Raw genomic sequence first — 25,468 nt, forward strand, 5'->3', positions numbered from 1 at the left:
CCTCTGTTGACCAGAGGAGAGAGATAATAGGAATTACTGTTATAAAACTGGGCTCCCTGTTAACAATGGGGATGATAGCCTGGCTATAGCATAGAAGTCAGGTGGTCATACGTAATGATCAGAAGCAAGGTGAGTCCAATTATAATAATGAGCCTGCAGGTCAGTAAGGCAGCCAGGGACAGACAACTGTGAGATGACTAGTAGAACATAGTGTTCCCAGGCTTCCCATACTGTATGAGCAGCCAGCAGGGTACTGCTGAGTTTATACAACCAAAAGAATCAAGGATGAACAATCAAGAGATTGAACACGGTTTCCTCAATAAAAGGCATGATTCCTTGCCCAGTTTCTACATCTGAGCCCATGGTCTGAAGGAGAGACCAGGCCCTTTGAGAAGGATCCTGAAACACCATGGCAAATGCTGACAATAATTATTCTCCCAGCCCTTCCCTAAAGGTACCTCTAAGGTCATTGATTCAGGCAGCCATACACTAGAGAAAGGGGAATATCCAGCTATTTAAGGACTGTCGGACAGACAGCCTGGGTGATATTGATAGTTGGGGGCCCGAAGTGTCATCATGATCCCTGTTAGAATGGGAGCAGATGGGGGCCAGGGAATAAATGAAGCCCCTGTCGGGCCCAGCTCACAGTGGGTCCACTGGGTCAATGGATCCACCCTGTGGTCATTTTCTTGACTGCTGACTGTATAGTTGGAAGGGACACACTTGGTAGTTGAAAGAAGCCCCAGACAGGCTCCTTGGCCTATGGAGTAAGAGTTATTGCAGTGGGGAAAGCCATGCAAAAGGCTCTAAAACTGTTCTTGCCTCAGGCCAAGATAGGAAATAAAAGATAATATGGTTTCCTATGTGGGAATGGCAAAGACTAAAGCCACCCCTAAAATCTAAAGCATGTATGAGGTGGTGGTCCCCATCACATCCCCATTTAAGTCTCCAGTATGGCCCCTACAAAAAACAGAGGGATCATGTTGGATGATGTGATCTCCCCAAAACTCAACCAAATCATAGCCCCAGTTGGAACTGTCACACTAGAAGTAACATCTTTCTACAGCAGGTTAACACAGCTTCAGTTACATGGTATAAGGGCATTGACCTACATAACGAGTTAACTCTTTTCCATCTCAATCAGCAAGGAGAATTAGAAGCGATTCAAATGAAACTGACAATGGTATACATTTATGGTCTTGCCCCAAGGTGACGTGAACTCACCATCCTCTATCTCAGTAGAGTCTGAAGAGACCAGGACCTTCTGGGCAGTCTACACGTATAGTGAACATATATGTTCACTATATCCACACTATCTTGCTAATCCACCTGGATGACCAAGAACTGGCAAGGGCGTTGGAGACTTTGTGGGAAAAAAGTTCAATCTATCAATAGGTAGAGATAGAGAGATAAAGGGCAAGGGTGAGAGTACTAGCTAAAGGGAGAGAGAGAGAATGCTAGCCAGAGACAGAGAGAGGGAGAGAGAGAGAGAGAGAGAAACTAGCTAATGAGAGAGATGGAGAGGGTGGAATAAAAACTTTATGTCAATACCAAATAATCTGCAGCATTCCAGGCCATCCCACCCCCCTGAAGATATTATTGTATCTTATACCTCTCACAACTAAGAAGAAAGCACCACGCTTTCTTGGTAGTCCTCTTTGGGTTCTTGAGAGACAGTACATTCCTGACTTGAGAATACACAAGTGACATGTAAGGTTGCCAGCTCTGAGTGGGGCTCAGAAAGAAAGGACCGGGCAACAGGTTCAGAGTGTGGTAGGAGCAGCCTGCCACTTGATCTAGTCAACTCATTGGATCTTATGATACAAAAAGATGTTGTGCAGAGTGTACGGCAAACCCCACAGGAGAATCAGAATTTAGAACTCTAAGCTTCTGGAGCAAGGGTATGCCATCTATAGCAGAGAACTAAACACCATTCAAAAGAGGGTTCCTTGCATGCTCCTGGGTCCTGGTAGAGATGGAACATCTGACCATAAGACACCAAGCGACCATGCAGCCAGAGCTACCCATTGTGGGGGGTTTATCAGACCCACCAAGTCATAAGGTTGGTCAGGCATAAAAGCCATCAATTGTAAGATGGAAGTAGGACATCCAGGATCAGGCATGAGCAGGGCCAGAGGGTGAAAACTGCAGAAGCCCTTGTCATCCACCATTGTTGCACTTGCCCTTAGCAAACATCTATGACCACATAGGAGGCCCCTCATGACCACCTGATGAAGGTGGGAAAAGGCCAAATTTGGTTTATGGATGGCTCAGTGTGTGGGTACAAGCTGAAAATGGACTCCTGGTGAACTGCAGCCCCGTTAAGTGGTGGCCTGCATGAATGAGGGGAAATCCTCTCCAAAGGCAAAGCTTTAGGTGGTATATCTGATCATACACTGTGTATGGAAAGAGGAGTCAGCCGAGGTAAGAATTTCCCTAGACTCATGAGTAGTGGTGAGTGGCTTGGCTGGGCAGGGACCTGGAACCAAGATGTTTGGAAAATCAGGGACAAGAAAATCTGAGAAAGAAGCATGTTGATGGATCTATAAGAATGGGTGTGAAACATGAAAATCTTTTTAGATTATGTTAATGACCATCAGAGAGTAAACACCATGGAATAAATAGTCAACTAAATATCCAACTACACATAATAACTAAGCCAGTTGATGTCATCCAGCCTCTGTCATTAGTCACCCTAATCCTGGTGTGATGGGTTCATGAATAAGATACCCATCGTGACGGGGATAGAGGGCATGCCTGGGCCCTAAAGTACAGGCTCCCACTTATCAAAGCCAACTTAGTTGTTGTCACCACCAAATGTCTCATTTGACACACAAAGACTAGTGTTGAGCCCATCCCTTGAGATCAACCACCCACTTGGTGGTAAATTGATCAAAGGAGATTCTTTTCACCCTGGATGGGGCAGCAATTCTTCTTAATCGAAATCAACATATATCCTGTTTGCAAGGCTGTGGTCTGCTTGACTACAGACGTTTAATCTACTGACATCCACTTAATATGTCACTTACTATCCACTTAATATTCCACTTAATGTCACCTCTGACTAAGGGACCCACTTTATAGAAAAGGAGGTGTGGCAGTGGGCACACAACCAAAGGATCCATTGGTTCTATTAAGTATGACAACACACAGAATCTGTAGACCTGATAAAGCAATGAAATGGTTTTCTGAGGGCACAGCTGAAGTGCTAGCTTAGAGATGATATCTGCAAGAACTGGGTACCGTCCTCCAGGATAAGAAATACATCTTTAATCAACAACCAACATATGGTGCTGTGCCCTGATAGGGGGATTTGATGGGGATGGGGACCAAGAAGGGGAAGGAGGAGTGGCCCTGCTCACCATCACTCCCAGTGGCCCACTTGAGAAATCTGAGTTTTCCATCCCCACAACTTTAGGCTCTAGAAGTCATGGTTCCCAGAGACAGGGAGGGGTCCCCTGCTCCGGAGCAGAGATGGCCTTGAAATATGGATGGGCCTGACCTACTCACATGATAATCACATAGGTTATCCAGTGATTCCCAGTGATGTCCAGTGATACCCAGTAATAGCTAATAATGTCAGGCAAGTCCCCAAGGAATCCGTATGTAACTAAATTTCCCTAGAGTAGAAGATTCTTGTGGTTAATTTCTTGGGCGCTTTGGAGACAGCCCTAAAAGAACATCAGAGACAGGCTTGCAGTCAGACATTCAGAGGTATGAGTAAAGCAGTGTCCCTCTCCTTTCAGAGAGCCACCCCACAAGCACACCTGGGTAGAGGAGAGCCACGCTTCCTCACAGGTGTGTCACCACACACCCAGGTTCCATGAATGGGTTACAGGTGTGTGTGGGGATTCTGCTCTCGGAGCCTGCAGGGCAGCTGGGCGGGGCCTGGGGCAGCCAGAGAGAGCCTCCAGCAGAAATCAGCCTCTTCCAGACCTCCTCACTAGGTTTTTCTAAAGAAGCAAGATCTGATGTTGCTTCCGTCATGAAAAACTCAACAAGCATCTGAGTAGAAGAATGAAGGATATGGGAAGCCAGGTGGGTCCTAGAAAGATCTTGTTTTGACGTTTGCCAACTTAACGCATACTTCGTGGTGGCCATATTAGAAGGGATCAATGTGTGAGTTCTCTGGACTTTATTTAGATTTCCCTAAATAATCCTCCATAGAGCTGTGTTGTTTCTCTATTCTGTGGCCAATTAAATCGGCCATCAGATCTTACTATGAAGAAAAATTCACCTGAAAGGGCGTCACCCGGGTAAACATCCTTGAACAGAAGTGCTGAGTCAGTTTAGAGCTGGTCCTCACCCAGGCAGGTATTCTCCCTTCCTGGGGTGAAGGGCTGTTTCGATATTGCTCAAGAAATGAGAAAACATCTTCTTCTCTCATAGTAGTTGCCCTTGAGGTATCCAACATACTTTTGAATCTTCCCAGGCATCCTTCTTCCCACTCACCCCCCCTTGATGGTGCCATATGCTTTCATCTTAGAAAGAAGTGCTGGTTTTTTACTTTCCCTTTATTTGCTGCAGGGCAGTGTCAGACAGTGCATCTATCCAGGGAGTGAGGTTCAAGGAGACTGTAGGGGAGAGGTATTGTTTCTGTCAGGAAGCCACGCTTGCTGAGTTTGTGGTCTACTTGGACCCTCCATCGTGGCCTTGGGCAGGCCACTTGGCCTGGGCCTCAGAGGGATTCAGTCACCAATGTAGGGCTGGTGGTGGCTTAGGGTGAGCTACTCTGACACCCAAAGAGAAAAGAAGCCTTGCAATTACCAAGCGCTTCTGCTGTGACAGGCTCACATGGAACTCCCCAACTCATAATAGAACGTTTCTCACTTCTTTGTGTGAGAGATTTTTTGGTGTTTGAGTCAGAAGCAAATACAGGCAAAGTTACACTGGTTCCTCCAGTCTCACCAGCATTGGATCCGGGAGCAAAGCAGTGACCATTCCAGATTTTCATCTCAAACCAGTGCCAACTGTTTGTCTTCCCGCTGCTGGGTGGCAGGCCGAGCAGGGGGCAGGATGCTGAAGAGTCTTTTGTGTTTATCACCTCTTGTTTTTTATGATAACTTTATATGGTCGTTCCCAGCTACTAAACTCATACAGAGATCAAGACAAGGTCTCTTTGCTTCTACTTTTCTCCTTTATAACAACAAACAGAGTCTCCTGAGACTGGAAACATTTGTTTTCTCAGCCCACTAACTCCAACTACAGTACATTTCCTCCTTATCATCACTATTTAGTTTGTAATTATTCCAGTCTACGAACTCCCACAGAGGTTGGGGATATCCGTGGCTAAATTGCATGAATCACTGATTTGGGGTCCTTCATTGTCATTAATAAACTCAGGACATAGGAGTCCCTAGAGGTCCAGCTCCTCCAATTTGATGAACATTTATGTTTACACTCCAGGGACAGAAATGGAAGCTGTTGGCAAGGACCTTGCCATGAAGATCAGAAGTTTCATTTAAGTCTATCATGATTGCAGGTTCTGTTTATTCTCTTGCTGTAAAATGGCTAATGAGAAGCTGATCTGGCTAAGTTATGAGAATGGCATCTAAAACAATGAAGAAATGAAACTCTAATCAGGCACATACCACCTCTTCCCAAAGCTACAGATCACCAGATCTCAAGTTACCCTGACTTTCGGCTCTATAGGGAATTGAAAGGAATCAACCTAAAAGACAGCTGCTAAAAATAGCTCCTCCCCAAATATTTTAAACTTACATATGAAAGCTATGTTTCATTGAATGGCTGTGAACATCAATAATTGTTGGTGGCAGTATGGGGGATGGGGAGACCTTTAGAGTTTGCCCTCAGTCTTAATTAGAAATCATATTGGCTTGCAGGCTTACATTAATTTACAGGACCAACTAAGCTACGTATGACTAGACGTGCACACGTAGAGGCACCAAAAGGAGCGTTAAACAGTCATCTTCATCATCAGCCAGCCAACACACACACTGCATTAAAGCCCTGGATACACAGAGAACAAGAGCTACACAACACCCCAGATGTTTTAGAATCATTTATCCTGCAGGAAGCTATGCAGTTTCCTGGTGTATCTTAAGAGAACTCATCGGCTAGAAATCTAGTTGTGGATATTAGGAAATAGTGGTACAGTGGCAGAGACCTGGGCTGTTGCTTGGCTTCGAGTTGGTGATCCATAGTGGGAAGAAGGTAGCCTAGGGAGTCCCTGCAGGGCTCCGTGGAAGTCATTTACATATGCTCTTTAGAAGTGCCCCTCTCTCACCAGCGCTTGGGGACATCACAGATGGCAAACAGGGAAGGCTCACGGAACCCCAACATCTGGTCAAATGGTTCCACATAAGGAAAGAGAGTTAAATCTCTGATTAGAGTAGGTTACACACTCCTCTAGGACCTCCATTCTCTCTGCTTCAGGAACAATGATCTTAAAGTTTCAGACAGATTTTGAACCCATTCAAAACCCAAGAATAGGGCTTCCCTGGTGGCGCAGTGGTTGAGAGTCCACCTGCCAATGCAGGGGACGCGGGTTCGTGCCCCGGTCCGGGAGGATCCCACATGCCGCGGAGCGGCTAGGCCCGTGAGCCATGGCCGCTGAGCCTGCGCGTCCGGAGCCTGGGCTCCTCAACGGAAGAGGCCACGGCGGTGAGGTCCGCGTACCGCAAAACAAACAAACAAACAAACAAAAAACCCCAAGAATAGCTATCTCAGTAGAAGAACTTATTAACACAGAGATTTACATGAATGAAACTAGTCAATAAGAGAAGAGACTTAGGGAGGATGAAAGGAAATGAAGAGAAAAGGGAATGAATAACTAAACAGTTCAAGTCAGAGTTTGATTTTATTTCCCATCCCCTAATCTTCATAAACCAAGATTTTTATACATTGGTTCTATCGATAAGAACCAGTTAAAAAATAAGGGAGAAGAGGGCCTTAAATAAATAATAAAGCTAACAGAGACCCAGGGACAGATCCTTTCCTCAAATGCACAGCTTGCTGCTCCACATATAGTATCTTGAAAAATCTTTACTGCCTTCAAAGATACAGCCCTTGGCACCGAGCACCATGCCTCCAAGTTTAAAATGTGGACCTCCATATTTATGTTCCCCAGATGGTGGGATTTATAAATGCACCATGGGGTGCTATTGAAATTAATAATTTAATTCATTTCCGTGATTGTGCCGTGATTGCTAGTCATTATGGCAATAGCATAGTTAGCAGAGTCTCTCAGTTCTGGGATGTAGCTGAAGGGTAATCTCAGTGAGAGTAATTCCTCTGTCATCCTATTTCAAATGCAGTCAATCCCTTTTGAATGGGGAATAGCCAAAAGTTTCTGGAATTAAAATGAAGACAGCATCAACCTAGTTAGATGAAGATGGCTTCAATTTATGTGATTTCAGAAGTTTGAAAGCAGTTCTCTAAGGACCAGTGAAATGATCTGTGATTATTTAGCTTGGAGAAGGAACAGATAAGGAGAGACCCCAAGCACTGTCTCCAAACACACAAATCTTTCACTCTCTGTCTGTGGACAATCTACATCCAAACGCTTGAGAATTAACTGCACTTTTACTTTCTATTCCCACTTGTCTGCTTATCAAGGGAATATATTGGCAGCTGGGCTAAATGATTTCTGAAGTCTCTTCCAGAGATTCTCAGAGATTCACCGAGTCAATGGTGGGGTGGAGGGAATAGTGGAAAAACAGTTCTGTATTTCCTCAAGGGAAGTCCTTGCTTCTCTCAGCCTAACGATCTGGAAGCCTAAATGTGTAAGAGGGAAAATTATTGGGCGATGGCACACATAAGTTTGGCCAATGTGAGCCCACTGGAATTTTGAACCCAAGAGGCTGTATGAAACTGCCTTGGATTTATAAAGTGCCTCTTCTTTGAGAAACCTAAACCTATTTCCATATTTCCCTTATTATCCTCAAAGTTTTTGTTAATCATAGAAGTAAGGCCTGACCTATAGATCCTCATTCAATAGCTAAAGGAACTAATCCATGAATAATAGCATAATCCCCCAAGACGTTGGAAATAGATTCTGCTACCTTCACTCCTCTCCTTGGCTCCATCCATTCGATTTCGCCTTTGGACAACTCTATTTCTGCCCAACGCTCAGAGCCTGAATGAGCAGGAAGAGAAGCAGAATGATTTCTTACATCACTTCCACCAGCAACAACCCTGCACAGGGCACAGGCTCAGACTCTGCCCACCACTGCATTCAAGAGAGGGGAAGAGTTAGTTAGCAAACAGAAAGCAGAAGATGAACACAGATACCTCCACCTCCCAAGAGGAGGAATGGGACCTAGCAACTCCATAAAGACCAGACCCTTCTTTTTTGCTTCACACTCCTGTCTCATGTGGGTCAAGGAGCTCTCAGGATGGATCCAGGACACAGAAGCGTAACTACCTTTTTGCCCCAACCTGGTATCAAGGAAAGCTTTAAAAAGGCTGTGGGTTTGAGGAAATGGCAACAAAAATTTGCCCTACTGTTGTTTTTCAGAAACTACACAGTAAACGTCACTGATGAAGTAAGTACATGGTGACTGCAGGCAGGACACCCCGGTAATTGTTCTGAGTGATAACGGTGAACATTCCATGTTAAATGCCCAGGGCTCCTTCCTTATCTCCCTAACTGCCTCACCTCTTACTTTCCTGACAGTTTGTACCTCTTCAATAGTGCTTCTCATACCATGTTTAGACTGCAGACTCTGAGAAAGTCTGCCCTACTCACCTCCATAGCTGTCTCCATGACACCAACACAGGAGTTCCCACACAGGAGAAGGTCGGGAGATGTTACTGAATCACATTCGTCTGATTAGTGGAAACAGTAGGTGTCACTAAAGGGTGGGTGGTGGAATTTGCTCCATTTTCTTTCTGGTAATGAAAAGAAGAGGTAAGGAGGACCCAGACTCCTTAAGTATATTGCACCTTACCTATGTGACAAAAGAGAATGAAGTTAAGGTGGCATTTTTCGCAGAAATGAAGGAGCTCTTCTACTTGGCAACATTGAAGATGTTGAGGGACAGGTGGGAGATTTGGAGCCACTGATTATTTTTCCTCTTCCCATTGCTCTCATGCAGTTGTTATTGTGGCTGCTGTTGGTGACATTTCACAGGGCATAACTTACTCTTGAAAACACCTTCCAGTGACCTGGCAAAAGTATGTAGTAAACAGGCCCTTGGACTAAAAGTCAAGTGAATTATGTCCTAATCCCAGCACTTTCCCCAACTTGCTGTGTGAACTTGTGCAAATCTTGGAGCTGCCCTTGTTCTCGGCGTCCTCTTTTTAAGGCTGCCGTAGTGGAAGGAGAGTGGGCTTGGGGGTTAAACAAACATGGGTTTAAATACCACACCTTACTTTTATAAGTTATGTGGCCTTGGGCAAGTTAAGTCACTCGCATAGTCTCAAGTTCTTCATTTCTAACATGAGGATAGCCTGTCCTAATACAGAGAACTTTAAATGAGCTCATACACGTAAAACGCTTCACCAAATACCTGGCATAAACTAGGCATCCAAATATGTTATTTGCTTCACTTTTCTATGAAATGGGTGTTATAGGCTGAATGTTTATATTCCCCCCAAAATTCATATGTTGAAACCTAATGCCCAATGTGCTGGTATTAGGAGGTGGGGCTTTGGGAGGTGATTAGGTCATGAGGGTGGAGCCCTCATGAATGGGATTAGTGCCCTTATAAAAGAGGCTCTAGAGAGCTACCTCGCTCCTTCTACCCTGTGAGGACACAATGAGAAGTCAGCCATCTACAACCTGGAAGAGGACTCTCACTAGAACCCGACCATGCTGGCATACTGGCCTCCAGAACTTTGAGCAATAAGTTTCTGCTGTTTATAACCACCTGGTTTGTGCTGTTTTGTTATAGCAGACTTAAGACAATGGGGTTTCATCACCTCCTTGTCAAGTTGTTTTAAGGATCAAATGAGATTATAGATGATAAAGTTCACTGAAAACTGCAAACTACTGTGCATTTGTATTCGCATGGGAATAAGAGAAAGAGAACATAAATAACTACGCACTATTGTATTATGCTTCAATATCCAAAGAAAATTATCTAGTGTTTTCAAAGTTGTTGTTTTTTGTGTGTGTGGTAGATGGGCCTCTCACTGCTGTGGCCTCTCCCATTGCAGACCACAGGCTCCAGACGCGCAGGCTCAGCGGCCATGGCCCACGGGCCCAGCCGCTCCACGGCATGTGGGATCCTCCTGGACCAGGGCACAAACCCGTATCCCCTGCATCGGCAGGCAGACTCTCAACCATTGCGCCACCAGGAAAGCCCTTCAAAGTATTTTTAAAACAATTTTTAAGAAGGAAACCAACATGAATTGTTTTTATTGTAAGAAGCCATTTGTGGGGTTGGGCTAGGGAGAGGAAATGAAACTCCAAGTGTGATAAGATATAGAAGGATGACAGAGGTGGCTCTAATTTACACCTATATTCTGGCTTATCAGCAAAAGTGAGTTCCAATCCAAACTAAATGTGTCAGCACTAGTTACAATAACCAGGACATGGAAGTAACGTAAGTGTCCATCAACAGAGGAATGGATGAAGAAGATGTGGTGCATATATACAATGGAATATTACTCAGCCATAAAAAAGAATGAAATAATGTCATTTTCAGCAACATGTATGGACCTAGAGATTGTCATACTGAGTGAAGTAAGGCAGACAGAGAAAGACAAATATCATGTGATATCGCTTATATGTGGAATCTAAAAAAAGGCTACAAATGAACTTATCTACAAAACAGAAATAGAATTACAGATGTAGAAAATAAACTTATGGTTACCAGAGGGGAAGGAGGGGAGGGATAAATTGGAAGATTGGGAATGACATATACACAACTACTGTATATAAAATAGATAACAAATAAGGACCTACTGTATAGCACAGGGAACTCTACTCAATACTCTGTAATGGCCTATATGGGAAAAGAATCTAAAAAAGAGTGGATATATGTATATGTATAACTGATTCACCTTGTTGTACACCTGAAACTAACACAACACTGTAAATCAACTATACTCCAAAAATTTTTTTAAAAACACACAACAAACTAAATGTGTCAGAATAGAAGGATTAGTCCAATGACCATTTCAGTCAATCTTGAGTGATTCATGCTCATTGGAGACTTTGTGAAGATGGATAATGGCTAGAGCTCTTTGTTATAGCCTCCTGCTAAGTGTGCCAGGCATATAAAAACACCTTGGCCGCTCTAATTCAGTAGGACAACTCTTTCCAAACTCTGATGCAGGGAGCACTTTTCCACAGAATGTTTATAGTGCTCTGGAGTCAAATATGTTTAGGAAAATCTTTACCTTTATCTCAGATATTCACAGCACGCATTTCTAGAGTAAAGCTTCTGGGAGGTCTTGGAGAATTAAGTACATTTGTTTAACCCAGAATTTCCCAAACTAATTAAACCATAAGATTTTTCCCCTTTCCTCTGCAAAGTCACAATTCATGGCTGTTAGAACAATGTTTTATGTAAACACAAATCCAAGAAGAGATCTGTCTCCCAACCATGGACCCTGTTCTGTTATACAGGGGCCATAGTCAGTATGCCGCAGAGTGAGGTTGGTGGGAAACAAGAGCTTCAGGGCCTTTGCTAGATAATTGTGCATATTCTTCCATCAGTGTTGTGGAACCAGGATGTCACTTGGAAGAGCAGAGATCATAGATGTATATTTCAGTATGGCAAATATTCACCACCACATGGACGCTGCAGAGGGTCTTGGGTGAGGGAGGCCTATGTAGCACCACCCAATGCCAGAGCACATTTCATTCTCAGATCGAGCCATCAGCAAAGGGAGGTATGGAGAGAGAAAACTGAGGCACTGCCCTCATTCCGCAATGATGCAGCAAATGCACTAAAAGTCAACCCCCACCCCTTACTCTCCCTCCCCTGCTCAAAACCATTTCAGATCCAAATAATAGCGAAACTTGTCATTGAGAGAAATCTGGCATCTTCAAGGTGGTTGTACAGTTTCTAAATTCACTCTCTGAACATGGTTCTAGCTTAAAGAGCAGAAGCTTAAATCGAGTAGTAAAAATCATACGGAGTAACAAGACACAGGTTTCACATCCTTTTCCCCCAGCGCCCTGTGCCCACACACACACACTTATTCTTCTATTTATTTTCCTCCACTATTCAGATTCATTGGCATCATCCTTTCCTCCCAGCGATGATCTACACCATTGTCTTCTTGCCACACAATCCAATTCAAGACAATTGTTTCTTATCCACTGTGTGCCAGGCACTGACTTAGAGTCATCCGTTCTCGGGGTCATCTTGGAGCAGACTCATCTTGGCTTCTGCCCTCTCATGCACGGTATTTAACTGATTACAAAATCCCATCGATTCTACCTCTGAAATATCACCCCACTGTTACCAGATCTACTTCCTTAACTATCCTCCCACAGCCCTCCTTCTGGTCCTCATCAGTTCTCACCCAGAAAAATGCAGCAGCCTGATGGGTCTTCCTGCCTCCAGAATTAATCCACTTCCATGCTTGGGCAGCCAAAGATCTGACCATGAACTAATGATGCTCTGCATCATCTACAGAAAACAGCCTCAACTTTAGGCAGCAGCATGAGGGGTCCTTGATAGTCTGGCCCCTCACTACCTTTACAATTCCAAGTTTCCAGGACTCTTGCCTTCTCCCTTTCCTCCATCATACCTCCCCCAGCAACAATGGAGTCTTATTCATTATTCTTAGTATATAATGCTAGGTCTGGCACAAAGCATGTACTCAGCAAATTCCTGTCAAATGATATGTGGCATAAATGTATGAATGAATGGATGAAAAAGTAAATATATTACTTTCGTACTGCTGCTGTAAAAAGTTACCACAAATTTATTGGTTTAAGACAGCGGTCCTGGGACATCCCTAGTGGCCCAGTGGTTAAGAATCCACCTGCCAATGCAGGGGACACGGGTTCTATCCCTGGGCCAGGAACATCCCACATGCCACGGAGCAACAAAGCCCGTGCGCCACAACTACTGAACCTGCACTCTAGAGCCCGTGAGCCACAACTACTGAGCCCGTGTGCCACAACTATGGAAAGCCCGTGCGACTAGAGCCCCTGCTCCACAACAAGAGAAGCCACCACAATGAGAAGCCTGTGCACTGCAATGAAGAGTAACCCCCACTCGCCACAACTAGGGAAAGCCCATTCACGGCAATGAAGACCCAATGCAGCAAAAAAAATAAATAAATAAAGACAGCAGGGGCTTCCCTGGTGGCGCAGTGGTTGAGAGTCGGCCTGCCGATGCAGGGGACACGGGTTCGTGCCCTGGTCCGGGAAGATCCCACATGTCGCAGAGCAGCTAGGCCCGTGAGCCATGGCCGCTGAGCCTGTGCGTCTGGAGCCTGTGCTCTGCAACTGGAGAGGCCACAACACTGAGAGGCCCGCGTACCGCAAAAAGAAAAACAAAAAAAAAACAACCAAACAAAAAACAGCAGTCCCCAACCTTTTTGGCACCAGGGACCGGTTTCGTGGAAGACAGTATTTCCACGCAGGGAGGGTGGGGGGTGCGGGTGGGGGGATGGTTGTTCAGGCAGTAATGTGAGCGATGGGGGGCGGCAGATGAAGCTTCTGTCACTTGCCTGCCGCTCAGCTCCTCCTGTGCAGCCGGTTCCTAACAGGCCCCGGACTGGTACCGGTGCACAGACCGGGGGTTGTGGAAAACTGGTTTAAGACAACACAAGGTCATTATATTATAGTTCTGGAAGTCAGAAGTCCAAAATGGGTTAACAGGGCTGCATTCCTTCTGGAGGCTCCAGGGAAGAACCTGTTTCCTTGTCTCTTCCAGCTTCTAGAGGCCACCTTATTCCCTGGCTTAATGCCCCTTCCTGTATCTTCACATCACTCTAAACTCTGCTTTGATCATCCCATATCCTTCTTCTCTCTATATCTCTGACTTTGACACTCCTGCATCCTTCTAGTAAGGACCTTTGTGACTACATCATAGAGTCTATCTGGATAATCCATAATAATCTCCCTGTCTCAAGTGCTATAACTCAATCATATGCAAAGTTCCTTTTGCCATGTAAGGCAACATAGTTAACAGTTTTGGAGATTAGGATGTGAATGTCTTGGGGTGGGAGGCATTCTTCAGCCTTCCACAGTGAAGCAATAGATTTTTTTTTTGAATGAGAAGTATCATAGTAGTATAAGCTGCCAGGGAAAATATAAAAAGGTGAGTCTAAACTCTGCCTAGAAAATCAAGGAAAAGCTTCACAGAGGGAATGGTGCTTGAGCTGGGTTTGACGCATATGCAGGAGTTCTAAAGGGACACAGGGAGGCAGTTCTTCTATGTGGAGGAAAGGGCATAACCAAAAGCAGAAGCATGGGGACAGGGGCCAGTGGGTTGACAGGACAGAAGCACAGGTTTCAAGTGGAGGGTACAGTGAAAGGGAGAGTGGACTGGAGGGCAGGATCTTACATGCCAAGCTAAGGAGTCTGGAGTTTACTCTGAAGTATGTGGGGAATCATTTGGGAAGCCAGCAGGGATATGAAACGATTATGTTCTAGAACAGCACTAGCCAATAGAACTTTCTGCAATGATGCAAATGCTCTCTATCTACACTGTTCAATGGGCAACCATGAGCCGCATGAGCTATTGAGCACTTAAAATGTAGCCAGGGTAACTGAATTTTAAATTTTATTTAATTTTAATTAATTTAAATGTAAATAGCTATATGTGGCTTGTGGCTACCATATTGGACAATACTGTTCTGGAAAGATCACCTGGAGGATGGATTGAAGGTGATTTGTAGGTATGGGAGACTAAAGGCAGGGAGCCCAGAGGCATCTGCCCAGATGAAAAGCGAACACAACCTAAAATACTGGCAGTAGTGATGACAGTTGGTGGAGACATTAGAGAGGGTTGTCATACTAGGAGCGTTTGATTGATTGAATGTAGGTATAGTCAAGTCTAAGAAGAATCTCAGTATCTCATGTGGGTGGTTGAACAGTGCTATTCACCAGGTTAAAGGAGCAGAGTTTAAATGTTATGATGATAAATTTAATTTAACAGACCTACTTTTAAGCTTCTTATTAAATGGAAACATTCTAAAATAAATATGTCTACAGCTCACGAGACGGAGATCTGGGCTGAAGGTATAGGTTTGGAAACTATCAGCACATAGGTGAAGGCTGAACCCCTGGGTGTGGATGGTTTTACCCAGGAGGAGTAAATAGCCTAGAAAAGCAGAGGATACAAGACAGAACCTCAGGGAGAACAAGCATAGGCTGGGAGGAATGGATTCTTGAGCTATGAGGAAAACTAGGAGAGAGTGGGGTTGTAGACTCCGAAGGAGGAAGAAATCAGGAAGGAAATGATGAGCTTTTCTTACAGAGCTCAGATGCAATAGTGACTGAAAAGTTGTCATGGGATTTGAGACAGGTGACTTAGCAAGAGCAGTTTCAGCAGAGTGGGGATGGAGGTTGATGGGCAATGGAAGCCGGAGGAGTCATGGGTAATTGTGAGGGAAAAGGCAGAGGCACCATGGTAGACCCTAAGCGTTAACTCTTGTCTCAATGAGCTTGACTGAGAGAAAAGGAGAAGGAGACCAGAGGGTAAAGGGGAATACAAAGGTGAAAGATAGGTGAGATTTACTCCCATTTACATGCAGAAGGCAAAGAGACTAAAGCTCGGGGGATGCTGAAAATATAGGAGAGAGAAAAATGGGGATGGATAACGCTGCCAGCTGTCCAAACCAAGCAGTCTATACTTTAGTTTTCCACATGATAAAAGCAAACAAAAACACATAGGTGTAGATTCCATTTTAAAAATTCCATTTGAAAAATATAATTATATGTGCACAAGTAGTACAGTCTAATGTAAAATGTAAGCTATAACACAGATTTTTATCAGTATGCTTTCCCTGTCAGGCCATCTTTGGTCCACAAATTTAATTAAAGAGCCTCTGGTATTTCTGTCGAAACCTCTGACACATCAGAGAATGACTGATAGAGCAAGGTCTCTGCATCTCAGAGAATTAGCCCCTTGTCATTTGCTGAGCCAAGGCCAGAATGACCTTCTTTCCAGAGGCATCAGAGGTGACTATAGGAGCAAAGTTACAAAAGTATAAAATCATTCCCAACTTGCCCCTCAGGTTTCCCCACTGCTCCACTACCAGCACCCTATACACACACACACACACACACACACACACACTTACACAGACACACGCAAACCCTACTTTACATAAGGATAGCTGTCTTAGTCTGTTCTGGCTACAAAATACCATAGATGGGGCGGCTTATAGATGACAGAAATTGATTTCTCCCAGTTCTGGAGGCTGGTTGGCTTCCTGATTCATAGACGGTCATCTTCTCACTGTGTACTTACATGGCAGAAGGATCTCTCTGGAGCCTCCTTTATAAGGACACGAATCCCATTGATAAGGGTTCTGCCCTCATGACTAATCACCTCCCTAAGGCTTCACTTCAAACGCCATTACATTAGGGCTTAGGCTTCAACATACGAATTATGGAGGGGGTGGGAGGGACAAAAACATTCAGCCAATAACAATGGGATAGTTGTGACCTGGGCTCATCTCCCACCTTCACTCTGATAGCCACCAGTAGGTTTAGAGTTGTCTCTAAGAAGTGGCCTCAGTAGAGTCAGGGCGAATGAAAGGAAGAAGAGAAGGGTCAGGAAGAAAAAGAAGATGGAAATACAGAGGTTCCTGCAGGATAGAGTGTGAAAGTAACACTCATGACACTTGAGGACACCTGGACATTTCATTAGCCATCATAGATTTTGGTCTTGGGAGTGTCAAGCACATACAGAGAGTCAGATTAAGTAATATGGGAAGAGTGACTGTAGGCCAGTGCTTTGTAAACCCTCTGAGGAAGAGGAGTGGGGCGGGAAGAAGGAGAGGAGAAAAGGGAAGGGGAGGGGGATAGAGAAGGTGAGGAGAAGGCTGCAGAAAAGGCCAAGGCAACTCTGTTCTGCTACTCCCTGAATTCTTCACATATCCCCATGTCATCAGCCCATAGTCCCAGTCAAATGCTGGGGTTGAAAATCTGTTCAATGCTAATGGCGCTCGAGTGGGAGATTCCTTTCTCTTTCCTGGCACTCCAAACGGTGGCAGCCTGGCCCTGTCTATTCATTAATGCCTGTTAGTCAATACTGAAGGAGATGACAGAGTACTTGCAAATGACACAGCCAACATGTATTCCTGTGTCTCCAAGGAAGGGAGAATTTGCCAAAAACTCAGATCTTTTTCTTCGGAAAGCTAAACAATAAAAGAGAAGAAGAAGAAACTGGGAGCTGGAAATTTCAGGTTCATTATCGTTTTCAGGTAAGGAATATGTGGCTCACAGATGCCTAATGAATTGCCCAAAGAAACAAACCAGAGACCAGGTCTCCTGACTCCCCAGCACGTTCCCTTTCCACTGCTTCAGAGGCTTTCAGATTCAGTTCCCTGGAGGCATCCTGGAAAAAAGGGTGGAAGGAAGCCCAGTTGAGTGGGCAGACTCTGGTTCCCCCACCCCTTCAACCACATTTAAACACAGTGATTCCTTTTGTCTCCCCTACACACACACACACACAGGGCTTCTACATAATATTTCATTTGAAGCAAATTTCTGTTCCTAAAACTAAGTTAAAAAACACTGCGTATACCATACTTCTATTTATGTTTTACATACAACAAGAAACCAGTCCTTGTTCTAAAGACTCATTATCAAATACAGAAGGCTTTTTTCAATATGAATATGACGTGAAACTGATGAGGGAGTGAACTGAATAGTGAGAGTGCGTGGAAAAAGAGTTAGTGCAGAAAGATTCCCATGCAGCAGGTAGACCTTTCTCTGGAGAGTGTATGACAATGTTTCTCAAACTGTTTTTGTACATTGAAATCACCCAGAGAGCTTGTTAAAGCACACATCTCAGACCCCACGCCAGAGTTTCTGATTCAGAAAGCGTGGGGTGGAGACCAAGAATTTTCACTTCTAACAAGTTCCTAGATGCTGCCGATGCTTCTGGTCCAGGGACCGCATTTTGAGAATCACTGGTGTAGAGTATAGACGGTTGAACAGGAGTAGCTTCTACAGGAGGTCCTCACGATGCCCCCAACTGAACTTTTGGTATAAAGCAAGAACTTCTTTCTGAGGTAGTATTATTCAATTGGTGCAAATAATATCTGGGACTTTTTTTTTTAACATCTTTATTGGAGTATAATTGCTTTACAGTAGTGTGTTGGTTTCTGCTTTATAACAAAGTGAATCAGCCATACATATACATATAGCCCCATATCTCCTCCCTCTTGCATCTCCCTCCCACCCTCCCTATCCCACCCCTCTAGGTGGTCGCAAATCACCGAGCTGATCTCCCTGTGCTATGCGGCTGCTTCCCACTAGCTAGCTATTTTACATTTGGTAGTGTATATATGTCCATGCCACTGTCTCACTTCGTCCCAGCTTACCCTTCCTCCTCCCTGTGTCCTCAAGTCCATTCTCTACATCTGTGTCTTTACTCCTGCCCTGCCTTTTTAAGACAAGGAAAGATGCTTATGTTATGATGTTGAATAAAAAAGAATATGATTTCAATGAGAAAAGATAATAGGAAAGAAACTGAAATGTGCTAGTTATTTTCCCTGCTGCACAAAGCAGACAGTATTTGATCTCTAGACATTATGTAGATATGGTAGTTGGTGGTTGGTATGGAAATAAATGCTTATATCTATATGTGTATCAGAGGTACTCATCCATTTAAAAACCATTCATAAACATTGGGGTTTGGGGTGGAAATAAATTTCTATTTATATGCATATGAGTGTCGTATGCACTCATTCCTTCCACAAATATTTATAAATGCCTACCAGATGCCAGGCACTGTGCCAGGCACTGGGGAAGAGACACATGTTCATCGCCTGCAGTCCCATGAAAGAAACAGGAAGTGAGATAAGAACTAATAGAAGTTTATGGAAAATTCTGTGGAGAGGGAACCATTTGGTTTGACAGATACTGAGCTCCATTTTGGACAATTTAAGTTTGGGTTTGCGGGTCATACAGGGTGAGAGATCAAGTAGGAAGCTGGAAAATGTGTAACTCTTGAGGGAAACCTGGGTTGGAGGTGTAGATTGGAGTCTCTAATTACAGGTATAGATGATTCCTCCATGAACATGAGTGACATATGAGGAAAAGAACACCAGCTAGGTAAGGAGGAGCCCGTAAAGAAGCTTGAGAAGACAATGCATAAAATTAAGGACATATTAATACTTCCTTTTTAAGCAATAGTGATTTATTTGCTTGCTATAAGATTCCTGTAGTAATTTAGTCAGTATACCCTTCAGGAAAGAGATGATGTGCTGAACTAGTCATAACACGTCTAATACTTCCTGGTGAGAATCAAACCGTACTCAGTATTTTCATGTAAATCATGGTGTCTTATTTAAGTGAGCAAAGGTTTATCCTCACAAACATAACGCTAAAATCCTTATTAATAATTTTTCTAATAGTTTTCTCCTTAAGGCCATTAGCTTTCACTCATTTAGTCATATATATGTGTATATATATATATATATATATATAGTATTGGTCATGTGCAAAAAATAAGTCAATTTCCATCAGTCTAGGGTGCTAACGGATTTGTAGTGTAATCTCACATGTGCTCATGTGTGTGCATGCACACACACACACAAACACAATCTTTTACCTTCTTCCTTATTACCTCATCTCTCTTTGTGTGTTTAAGGTACAATTACAATGCTGAGACTGTCACATCTCTAGTTATAGTTGTCATGAGCTTTTACAATTTTAAGTAAAAATCACTCCTCAGTCTGTGGGTTAATATTCAATTCAATGTACATTTAATAAGCTCTTTTGTCCATGTTGATACAATAGTGGGTTAGAGGACTATTTCTGCACTCACTGAACTTACTGAGCAATAAGTAGCCTTTTTGACAAAAGAAAGTTGGCTTTCCAGTTATTTATGTATACAACAGTATATATATATTTAAAATGTATAGATGATGTTTTTGTTATTTTGTTATATATATGGTTTCAGGTTGTCATTTTGGTCATCGTGCAGGTTATACATGTGTAATACTGTATTTATAAGAATTTAAGATTTTTAAGGTTTGGGAGTGAAAGATTTGACTACAAAGAAACAACGCAAGGGATTGTTGAGGGTGATGGATCTGTTCTGTATATTGACTGTGGTAGTGCTTACACAATTCTGCATTTGTCAAAAGTATAGAACTCTACACCCCCAAATTTACTGTATGTAAATTTAAAAATAAATTTAAAAATTTAAATGCTGAATGTATAATAGTTGCTACTTTAAAGGATATTGTTTAAAATAAATTCAACTTGTCACTTTATGGTCAAACCACTGATACACACACACACACACACACACACACACACACACACACTCTCTCTCTCTTCTCTTTATAGAACTTCCACACAAGGTTACTTATTTGCTTGTAATCTTACTCCAGGGAAGTTCGGTTGACTTTCCCAAGATACAGTGGAAGGGGGCTGTTCAACAATTTTTGCCTGCGGTACCTCAAATTTCTACTTGTTTGTTAAGAGAATTCTCCAGAGACAGATGTATTACAGCACTTTGAGAACAATATTCACACCCACTGATGAAGAGTGAAAAGAGAGAGCTCAGGGTTCAACTCTGGGAAACAATTTAGTGGCTACATGTGTTACTTAGGAACTAACTTGGAGCAGGTACTTGGGAAGAAGCAATTAAAAATGGTGACAAATACCTCCCAGAGTATATGGGGATTAAGACTTGTGCTCTAGTCTTCCATCGCTGCCTCTGTGAACACACTGGACTTCAAGTACACATCTCTTTATCCACTCTATTACCTCATGGCCATTACTTGCGGGCGATAGATGCTGGTGTTCACAGAACAGCGTGCTGATGCATTTTTTCCTGCCATTGTATGTAACATGTTTTCTAATTCTTTTGCTCTATTCAGCATTTGACCCCAACGATAGGGGATTATGGTATTAACTCTCTACCCAGCACACATTCTTTACAGACTCTCACTAAATACTGTAAGCCTGCTTCAGATAGGAATAAAAGTGAAAGCATACCGTCTGGTCCTAAGCTGAGCACACAGAGGGTCGTGATCCAATTGGAAGGGAAGCAGAATTTTTAAAAAGAAAGAGGTTTGACCAAATTTTAATCCTTGTCATTTTCATTTCTCTTACCCCGTGGATTTGGGTGATTTTATTTACACTGTCAGCTTGAGCCTAGGGATTGGAAATCAGGCTTTTATGGAGATTATTAAAAGTACATAGAGTACACTAAAGGTTGGGCTAACTGATATATGCTGCTAAAAATATGAATGTGAATGCCCTGGTATTAGATGCCACTGGCGTACATTTCATCCTCCTTAGAAGGTTATTCTTGGGAGCTGGACCTGCTGCAATGGTAATGAGATGCAGGCTGTCAGGATATTTCTAATAGGTAGTGAATGACCAGGGATGGAGACGAATTAGCATTACTCAGATGAGAAGGTAGCTCTTTATACCATTAATTCCAATGCAAAGTAATTCCACCTCCGTCTCCTAAAAGAGAGGGTATTGTAAATTGGGGGCCAGGGGTGGGGATAGGAGGAGGGCAGGGTTAAAGCTTCAAGGATTTATTGATGGCTTGGATGGGCTGCGATGTCATCCAAGTCTCTAGGCTGGGTTTTTTTGGCCTGAGCTTCTCTAGTGACTAGATGCATGACTAGTGACTTGGTTAGGTAATGTTATATAGGCCTAGATGACAAAGATAAAGCTCTAGACCTCAGTCACAGTCTTTAAGATCTCAGCAGATAAAAATGAAATGGTTTACTCAATCTCAAAATACTAGGAGCATTCATGCTTTGACAAAGCAGGTTTAGGATCTCAAAGACATGGAAATACCACGTTACAAAGTAGTTGACTATACAAGACTGGTGTCCTTGCAAGGTTATCGATTATGATAATCTTAACAGGCTTAAGAGGGTTTTAGATAGATGCATGGGTCACAGCTTTATGCTGGCCCACCATGAGAAAATGGGGTATTTTAGGGACTTATTTCCAATTATGAGGGCCAATAGCATCCCCAGGCCTGCTGCATAGCCTCCTTGGGTGTCACTGATAGATCAAGAGTCACTGCTATGCTGAAGCTTTGAAGTGTGATCCACACCTAGAAATGGGGAGGAAAGACAATGGCTGGAAACAATTGACCATGTGTTTATTTCACCTGGTGCTCACAAGTCCCAAGACCTGGACCATGATGTTGAGTTTATGAACTGAGGTTTGTATCTCTTTGTCATGTCCTAGACGGCTATGTATTAAAATGTGCTATCCAGGCCGCAGAAAAGGGACCACTGTGAAAGGTGGACCTTCAGTGCCTTCATTGCCTGAAACCTTAGCTCTGAACAACTTGTCCCAACTCTCTTACATTCTACATCCTGACTTGTTCCTCATCCTCTCGGCTTCACATCTGGTGATTTATTTTCCATTTTACAGCCTTACCCACTCACCCCCCAAACCAGCCGCCCTCTGACTAAAATGTTTATTTCCCTCTTAAACTTTGATCCCAATTCCTGCTGTGATGGTACTGCCCTCATGCATACTGAGTAAACAGCCCCACCTGCCCACATGGACCGCTCTAATCAGTGTGCATGCATCTCCCAAGAGAGGCTCGCCCTCCAGGTGTCCCACAGTCCCCAGGTAAGATCTGTTTGAGGACACTGAGTCAACTGCTACCAGAAAGAAGTAAGATATGTCCTTTAGTGTGATGGCATACAAACTGCTATGACTCTGACTCATACCAGCCCAATCCTCCCTCATTAACTGTCCTTTGAAAACATAAACGAACATGTTATGCTATTTATATGTTTTTTCAAATCGGGTTTCACACGTTTTATTTACTGGATTTGCATAAGTCAGGAAGGATAAATATGAGTTCTCTCTTTAGTACAACAGTACTAGTGACATCATGACAAGTCCAGTGTCCTGGCCCATATTACATAGCAAGTGAATTACAGAGCTTAACGCACTTGGTCATTGCTTCATCTGCTACCTATGTTCCCTTGGACTGAGATCCTCCGGAAAACAGGGATCAAATCCATGTGGTCCTTCTCTATGAAAATTAACAAATAAATTAGACGATAGGATGATAAAATCGATGCTGACGAGAGTGATAAATATGCTTTTCATTTCTAACTGTATAAATCAATTTATTTTCCTGATTTTCATATCTGCATGCCTTTGCACTGTTTCCTCTACTTCGAATGCCCTAGAGCAGCGGTCCCCAACATTTTTGGCACCAGGGACCGGTTTTGTGGAGGACAATTTTTCCACAGATGGGGAGGTATGGTTCAGGTGGTAATGTGAGCAATGGGGAGCGATGGGGAGCTGCGGATGAAGCCTCGTCCGCTTGCCTGCCGCTCACCTCCTGCTGTGCAGCCGGGTTCCTAACAGGCTGTGGACTGGTACTAACTAGAACATGGCCCGGGGATTGGGGACCCTTGCCCTAGAGACTGTGAAGTAAGTCAGACAGAGAAAGACAAATATGATATGATATCAGTCATACATGGAATCTAATTTACAAATGATACAAATGAACTTATTTATAAAACAGAAATAGAGTTACAGATGTAGAAAACAAACTTATGGTTACCAGGGGAAAGTAGGGGGAAGGATAAACTGGAAGATTGGGATTGACATATACACACTACTACATATAAAATAGATAACTAATAAGGACCTACTGTATAGCACAGGGAACTCTACTCAATACTGTGTAATGGCCTATATGGAAAAGAATCTCAAAAAGAGTGGATATATGTATCTGTATAACTGATTCACTTTGCTGTACAGCAGAAACTAACACAACATTGTAGATCAACTATACTGCAATGAAATTTTTTTTAAAAAGGTAGTCCCTTTACACTCACTTTACAACGCTAAAGTTAATAACATCATAACAATATATTAATAATGTATAATAGTATAATAGACAATATATGCTATATATAAAAAAGAAAGAATGCCTTCCACCTGCCTTATTTGACTAGAAAATCTCTCTTCATCTTTTAGAATCTGACACCTGCGTAACCTCCTCTCTGAGATCTGCACCTATCACTGCCCCTCCCCACCTCCAAACAGAATTAACTATGTTATAAGCTGTTACACTTAGGATATAATTCTTTATGTCATTTTTGTTTATCTGTATGCTTTTCCCGCCAGATAATGGACAAGGCTAGCCTCAGTTTCATAGTCCTTTTTGCACTCCAATCTCTGCCATGGTGCCCAATAAGTTACAGATACTAAAAAAGGATTTTTGGAACCAAATGAAGATGATGGTGATGAAGATGATCAGGCAGGAGGACGATTTCACTCCTTTCAAGAGAAATAAAGAGCTTTTCCAGCTTTATGAACTAGTTTTCCATTTAGAATAGTATATTAGTCAAGATAATCAATGCAGGCTGCTATAAAAAGCAATTTCCAGATATAAGTACTATTGCCCAATACAAAGCTATTACTTACTCGTGAGCATCTGGTGTTGCTTGGGCATCTTCCATTGTGTGGCTCTTTCATCTTAGAATTCTTTGCTTCCAGCTATTTAGATGGGAGAAAATGTAAAGAAGACACATGAGATTTTAACACACTTGGCCTCAAAATAACAGTCATCACTTCTGTTCCTGTCCCATTGGCTGGAGCTTGGGAATCACATAGCCCATCTAACTTCAGAGTGACCCAGGAAATGTAATCTTCCTGCATGTCCAAGAAGAGACTCCAAAATTGTGGACACTAAAAGTTTCTTGCAATAGTCTAAACTTCTGGACACCAAATATCTATTTTACTTTCCTCTCACTCACAGAGCATGCTCACCTCACCCCATGGAGGATAATGCAAGGTCTCATCCAGTCACCACCACCATATCAATGTCCAGAACACCTGGGGAATGCAGCATCTTCTCCATCAGTCTTATGTAGGATCTCTAGGTGTAGTAGCCTACATATTAAAAAGACAAGTAATCTGTATCCTACTTCCTCACCAATCACAACCCATTTATAATGGAAAAAAGAACAGGAAAATAATCCCGTTTGCAAAGGGAAATAATAGGTAACACTCAGCATGTTGGTCCACAGCCACGCTGAGCCCCTCCGGGTCAGCACTGTGAAGCCCATACCTTCTGGGCAGGGTGGATGTGTGTGAAGTTGGCTCTAAGAAGGACTCCATTTTTTGTTCTTCTTCTTGGCCACATATGAAGTGGGCTTGGTGGTGGGGGGCTACCCTTCCTTCAGAACAGTGCACCTCTAAAAGCTTGACTTCCGCTCAGTCTGGAATGGGTTGGCAACTCGAGAATTGTTTTAAGCCTTGAGCAGGGAAAGACGTTTCAAGTCCAGGCCCCTGGTTTCTTTGGCAATGCAATTCTAAAAATTAGAAGGCATATGATATATTTGCTTCCAGTCAGGTTCTTGTGCCAGTAAGCATACCCAGAGTTATTTTCTA

Source organism: Delphinapterus leucas, chromosome 1, assembly GCF_059928025.1.
Source record: "Delphinapterus leucas isolate spDelLeu-1000000601 "Yukka" chromosome 1, BTC_Dleu_Yukka2, whole genome shotgun sequence".
NCBI lineage: Eukaryota > Metazoa > Chordata > Mammalia > Artiodactyla > Monodontidae > Delphinapterus > Delphinapterus leucas.